Below are 7194 nucleotides of genomic sequence, written 5' to 3' on the forward strand. Positions count from 1 at the left end.
ATTCTTGTTCCTCTTTGGGAGGTAAGAAACTCATCAAACTTTGATGAGAAGGCCTCTCCACCCTTGTTGCGTGGAGTGCAGGGGGGAGCTCATAAGTTCATAAGAGGTGAAGAAATTGTCACACGTGACATTGTGCCCCTTCAGTCCATCTGTCACATCAAGCACAACCCGCATCCCCTGGTTCTTCTCCGGGCCTCCACCGGTCGGCTTCCCTGTGTAGAATTGCATCTTCCATGTGTAGCTCACATGCTGGGCATATACTGCCGGAAAGGACAGCGACCTTTTGACAAAAGAGATTACTATCAGTAATTAGTATCAGTGTCACAGAAAACAAACACGTAAATCAATGATATTACAGCAATACATAATAAAATGAACAGTGAAAATCACTTACATTACAGATATGAAAATAAAAATGTACCTCTGAATGGAACCAGTTGCTCATCCACTGTTACTTCAGGCCCAGGGTTGGAGAGGTATGGCTCCACCCACTTCTCCCAGACCTCTCTTATGGCTCCGCCCACTTCTCCCAGACCTCTCTTATGGCTCCACCCACTTCTCCCAGACCTCTCGTATGGCTCCGCCCACTTCTCCCATACCTCTCTTATGGCTCCGCCCACTTCTCCCAGACCTCTCGTATGGCTCCACCCACTTCTCCCAAACCTCTCTTATGGCTCCGCCCACTTCTCCCAGACCTCTCTTATGGCCGCCAGTTTGTCTCTCACACATCTTGCAGGTCTTGACTCACAATTACCAAATCATGTCATTCTTGAGAAAGTGAGAAAGACTTTCAGTGGCATTGTGGCACAGAAAATCACCCTTTCACTCTCTGCATCCCAGAGACGACATGTAGCCTCGTCTTGGGAAATATACACACCCGCTAAGATTAGCAGCCCTGTGTAGGCATGCAGGTCAATCTCATCCATCCTTTTCTAGTTGTCTCCATATTTACGGAAACTCTCCAAATTAGTCATCTCCAGGATGATTTATTCGATGGCTAGTGTGATGAACATGTAGAATGTTGAGGCGATGTCCTGGGCATGAGCAACAGCATGTCTTGTGGGCCCTGAGGTCAACCTTATGACATTTTGTGCTGCCATTATTCCCTTGTTGTCATATGGTGACAGGGACCATGTTATTTTGCTGTTCTTTGACAAAAATTTCTTTCTTTCAGCTTTGGGGATTTCTTCTTCATCTAAAGTTGATGCATCGTGCTCTGGGTTGTATTCTTCAGATACCTCCTCCTCTTCTAAATCATTGTTCTCTTGTTCCTCCTGGACATCTGAAAAAATCAGATCTACGACCTGTTGGGCATTGTCTGAAATGTTGTTTATTTTGTCTGAAATAGTTTTTATTTTGTCTGAACTTGAGTCATGTGTGGGATCGTGGAGAGGAGATGCTGCACATGCACAATAATGTTTTGTCTGAGTTCAATCAGTAGCACACAATCTTAATTTCTCATTGTGTGTGTGTGTCTTTGTTGTTTTTGTGGTATGTAAATTATTTTATAATTGCTGGGTCAAAAAGGACCCTAAGACAATCTTTGTACCCTGCTGGTGTACAGCTTTCATGGAAATATGAACAAAAGTGATGTTTCACTTTTTCTAATGTTGGGGTCACTCTAAAAAAAGTAATACAATTTCAAGTTAAAAATATATAATTTAGGGGTCTTTCTCTGCTGTTAAACATAGTTGTGGGTCATTTTTTACCCTTAAGACAACACAATGGTTAAGGAAAACAATACTGCAGCAACAGGAAATGTGAATTATTATGTGGATCATAATCAATGGACATTTTCGTAGGGTTTGATACATTTCTGTGTGAAAGGAAAATCAAGTCTGAAATATTACAATCTTCAGAAGCCTTTTAAAACCTCAAATACACTACAAGTTTTACATTTCCTGCATTGCGGCAAAGTTCTCCTGCAACAGGGTGATCATATTGAGATCCTACATCTGTAGCACCTTACTGGTGAACTAACATTAATAACATCATCTATTATGGTTCTGCCAAAAATCTTTCCATCCCCCTGTCTGTGGTACAGTAGCTGCCTATCATGCTTACTGCCATCAGACAGGAAGACAGTTTCAAGAGACGAGAGAGAAAAAGCTCCCTCGCACATACTGTACTGTTCTCACCCGCCAGTTAAAAAACAGTGTATCTTTAATGCATGATCAGGAGGAATATTTTCTTTGGCTAAATTATAAAAGAGTGAGGCGATGTGATCTAGGAGAGACAAGGAAGCCGGTGGTGTATGTTTGAGGCTGTTCTCTGTTATCTCACAGTACAGCACTGATAGGGGATACACAGGGAATACGGCAAAACACAGTGAGCATAAACAAACTGAAGAATAGGAGCTGCACTTATCCTGGGGGAAAGATGTGCTCTAGTTGCTAGAGGGGAAATACAGGCAGCTCAAATGTTCTAATATGCTCATGTCACCACATGGCACACAGCAGCATCACTTACACTCACTGGGCCATTAGGAAACACATTCATCATTCAAAAGAGTTCAATTTCCCTCTACGACTAGACCTGTCTATGGTGTGACTCTGGTTTAATCCCTCTCAAGATAAGGCATGGTGACTAAGGCTGTGTGTTGGTTGGTATTTGTGCCATCAGTTTGAGCTGCCTCACCATGCCTTGCCAAAGCGCCCTCCCCCTCTTCCCCCTGGCCCTCTCTGGGTGGGCAGGCGGGTGGGTCTAGACGGGCAGAGGCTCAGACAGAGAGAGGACAGCTCCAGCAGGGGTGGACGTGCCTGGCAGGCAGAGCCTGTTTACTGTCACCTGTCAATTGGGTAACACCATGCGAGGTGGCATGCCATACAGCATGGGGTGGGGGGACATGGGGGCTGTGACTACCTGGGGCAAATGTCACCCTGGTGAGCCGGGGAAGGCATGGCACACGTCAACCTCACCGGACCTCCACCGGCTCTGACGCTCCACAGCGACCCACAGGGCGTCGGCCCACGCCTGCCAACACACCACCTGGGTGACCTTTACCCAACTTGACCCCTAGTAGAAGCCAATTAGCCTCTGCTCACAGCCCAATGGTAAACATGCCACTTTAAAAACAAACAGCAGCAGCTTGCGGCTGACGTCTGACAGGTTGAGCATTTACCACTGAGGGGGTATTGTGGTAAATCGTATCGGTAATGACAATCTGACTTGAGAATGCTCTATGCTGTTGACACATATTTTCTATGTAGAGGGCTTCAATGCATAGCCTCATTGACTGCGTCCCCGCTTATACATTTCTGGAACACAGGAGGCTGCTGAGGGGAGGACGGCTCATAATAATGGCTGGTATGGCGCGAATGAAACGGCATTTAACACATGGAAACCAGGTGTTTGACGTATTTGACCATTCCACTCATTCCTCTCCAGCCATTACCATGAGCCCGTCCTCTGCAATTAAGGTGCCACCAACCTCCTGTGATCTGGATTGATTAAAAGCTATCTTTCAAAAAGCCTGATGAGTTAAGAAATGAAGAATTCAAATAGGCTTCTCCTATAGGAACAGGTTGTCTTGCGTTAAATATAGCAGAAAACGAATCATTCAGACAACATTCATTCTGGTTACTGACTATGGTGATCAAATCATTTCAAATGTTATTGATCACATACACATATCTAGCAGATGTTATTGCTGGTGTGGCAAAATTCTTGTGTTCCTTACTCCAACAGTGCATTAGTATCTAACAGTTCACAACAATACACACCAATTTCAAAGTAATAGAAAGGAATTAGGTAATATATAAATATTAGGATGAGCAATGTTGGAGTGGCATTGAGTAGAATACAGTATATACATGTGAAATGAGTAAAACAGTATGTAAACATTATTAAAGTGACCAGTGTTCCATTATTAAAGTGACCAGTGATTCCATGTCTATGTATATAGGGCAGCAGCCTTTAAGGTGCAGGTCGAGTAACTGGGTGGTAGTAGGCAAGTGATGGCTATTTAACAGTCTGATGGTCTTGAGATAGAAGCTGTTTTTCAGTCTCTCGGTCCCAGCTTTGATGCACCTGTACTGACCTCATCTTCTGGATGATAGTGGGGTGAACAGGCCATGGTTTGGGTGGTTGATGTCCATGATGATCTTTTTGGCCTTCCTGTGACATCGGGTGCTGTTGGTGTCCTGGAGGGCAGGCAGTGTGCCCCTGGTGATGTGTTGATCTCATCTATATGAATGCAGCTGTATTGAAGAAATTGACATTCAGTTTATCAAAGCGCATTGCGCTTTATTTCAGGTGATAGGTTCAGAACACATCATTGCATCTTGTATCTGAAAGTAGGCAGGCCCTCTTTGAAGTCTCATAGATAGATGCATTGCGCTCTTTTTGTCTATAAAGGCCTCTTGCATAAACTTTCGCCATAACTTACCTCATTGTTAACCTTCAGACGTATAGGTTACCAGACCCGGACTCAGGGATGGCTGACCCTGGAGATCCCTTCAATCACCACCCAGTTAGGTAAATCTGCGTTTTGTTTTTTTGCGCCTCATGTGGAATGATCTCCATAACTCATTAAAGATTGTGGAGTCGGTGCCTTTAGGGCAATTCAGGCAGATGCCTTTCTACTAATGAATGCGTTTGTTTCACATGATTTGGTTTTGCTTTCATGTTTCGCTGTTTGCTTTTCATGTATTGTGTAATTGATGTGTATTGTTAACCCTTGACAGGGAAGTAATGCTGAGACTAGGGTCTCTTTTTCAGATGAGCCCTGCATAAATACATCAAACACATATACAACATACAATATACAAAATTACAAAACATATTAAGACGAACAGACACATTTCTCAACATATTGGTCTCTGATCATTTCTCTGAATTTACCAAGGGGGACCAGATCATCTCCTTTCAGATATCTATGTGAGATCTTCCACATAAAGTCAGAGCAGCTTTATCCAACCATACTGAACAACTCAAAATGCAACAATTTCAAAGATTTTACTGAGTTACAGTTCATAAATCAGTCAATTGAAATAAATTAATTAGGCCCGAATCTATGAATTTCACATAACTGGGAATACAGATATGCATCAAATCAAAGCACATTTATCTATATAGCCCTTCGTACATCAGCTGATATCTCAAAGTGCTGTACAGAAACCCAGCCTAAAACCCCAAACAGCAAGCAATGCAGGTGTAGAAGCACGGTGGCTAGGAAAAACTCCCTAGAAAGGCCAAAACCTAGGAAGAAACCTAGAGAGGAACCAGGCTATGTGGGGTGGCCAGTCCTCTTCTGGCTGTGCTGGGTGGAGATTATAACAGAACATGGCCAAGATGTTCAAATGTTCATAAATGACCAGCATGGTCAAATAATAATAATCACAGGCAGAACAGTTGAAACTGGAGCAGCAGCACGGCCAGGTGGACTGGGGACAGCAAGGAGTCATCATGTCAGGTAGTCCTGAGGCATGGGCCTAGGGCTCAGGTCCTCCGAGAGAGAGAGAGAAAGAAAGAGAGAAAGAGAGAATTAGAGAGCGCATACTTAAATTCACACAGGACACCGGATAGGACAGGAAAAGTACTCCAGAGATAACAAACTGACCCTAGCCCCCCGACACAAACTACTGCAGCATAAATATGGGGCCATGGAGGCTGAGACAGGAGGGAATGATATATGCATCAGATATGCATCTGTTGGTCACAGATACAGTGGGGCAAAAAAGTATTTAGTCAGCCACCAATTGTGCAAGTTCTCCCACTTAAAAAGATGAGAGAGGCCTGTAATTTTCATCATAGGTACACTTCAACTATGACAGACAAAATGAGAAAAAAACATTGTAGGATTTTTAATGAATTTATTTGCAAATTATGGTGGAAAATAAGTATTCGGTCACCTACAAACAAGCAAGATTTCTGGCTCTCACAGACCTGTAACTTCTTCTTTAAGAGGCTCCTCTGTCCTCCACTCGTTACCTGTATTAATGGCACCTGTTTGAACTTGTTATCAGTATAAAAGACACCTGTCCACAACCTCAAACCGTCACACTCCAAACTCCACTATGGCCAAGACCAAAGAGCTGTCAAAGGACACCAGAAACAAAATTGTAGACCTTGTAGACCTGCACCAGGCTGGGAAGACTGAATCTGCAATAGGTAAGCAGCTTGGTTTGAAGAAATCAACTGTGGGAGCAATTATTAGGAAATGGAAATGTCTGGGGCTCCATGCAAGATCTCACCCCGTGGGGTCAAAATGATCACAAGAATGGTGAGCAAAAATCCCAGAACCACACGGGGGGACCAAGTGAATGACCTGCAGAGAGCTGGGACCAAAGTAACAAAGTCTACCATCAGTAACACACTACGCCGCCAGGGACTCAAATCCTGCAGTGCCAGACGTGTCCCCCTGCTTAAGCCAGTACATGTCCAGGCCCATCTGAAGTTGGCTAGAGAGCATTTGGATGATCCAGAAGAAGATTGGGAGAATGTCATAAGGTCAGATGAAACCAAAATAGAAGTTTTTGGTAAAAACTCAACTCATCGTGTTTGGAGGACAAAGAATGCTGAGTTGCATCCAAAGAACACCATACCTACTGTGAAGCATGGGGGTGGAAACATCATGCTTTGGGGCTGTTTTTCTGCCAAGGGAACAGGACGACTGATCCGTGTAAAGGAAAGAATGAATGGGGCCATGTATCGTGAGATTTTGAGTGAAAACCTCCTTCCATCAGCAAGGGCATTGAAGATGAAACGTGGCTGGGTCTTTCAGCATGACAATGATCCCAAACACACCGCCTGGGAAATGAAGAAGTGGCTTCGTAAGAAGCATTTCAAGGTCCTGGAGTGGCCTAGCCAGTCTCCAGATCTCAACCCTATAGATAATCTTTGGAGGGAGTTGAAAGTCCGTGTTGCCCAGCAAATGCCCCAAAACATCACTACTCTAGAGGAGATCTGCATGGAGGAATGGGCCAAGGTGAAAACCTTGTGAAGACTTACAGAAAACGTTTGACCTCTGTCATTGCCAACAAAGGGTATATAACAAAGTATTGAGATAAACTTTTGTTATTTACCAAATACTTATTTTCCACCATAATTTGCAAATAAATTCATTAAAAATCCTACAATGTGATTTTCTGGATTTTTTTTCTCATTTTGTCTGTCATTGTTGAAGTGTACCTATGATGAAAATTACAAGCCTCTCACCTTTTTAAGTGGGAGAACTTGCACAAATGGTGGCTG

The sequence above is a fragment of the Oncorhynchus masou genome, chromosome 31, assembly GCF_036934945.1.
Source record: "Oncorhynchus masou masou isolate Uvic2021 chromosome 31, UVic_Omas_1.1, whole genome shotgun sequence".
NCBI lineage: Eukaryota > Metazoa > Chordata > Actinopteri > Salmoniformes > Salmonidae > Oncorhynchus > Oncorhynchus masou.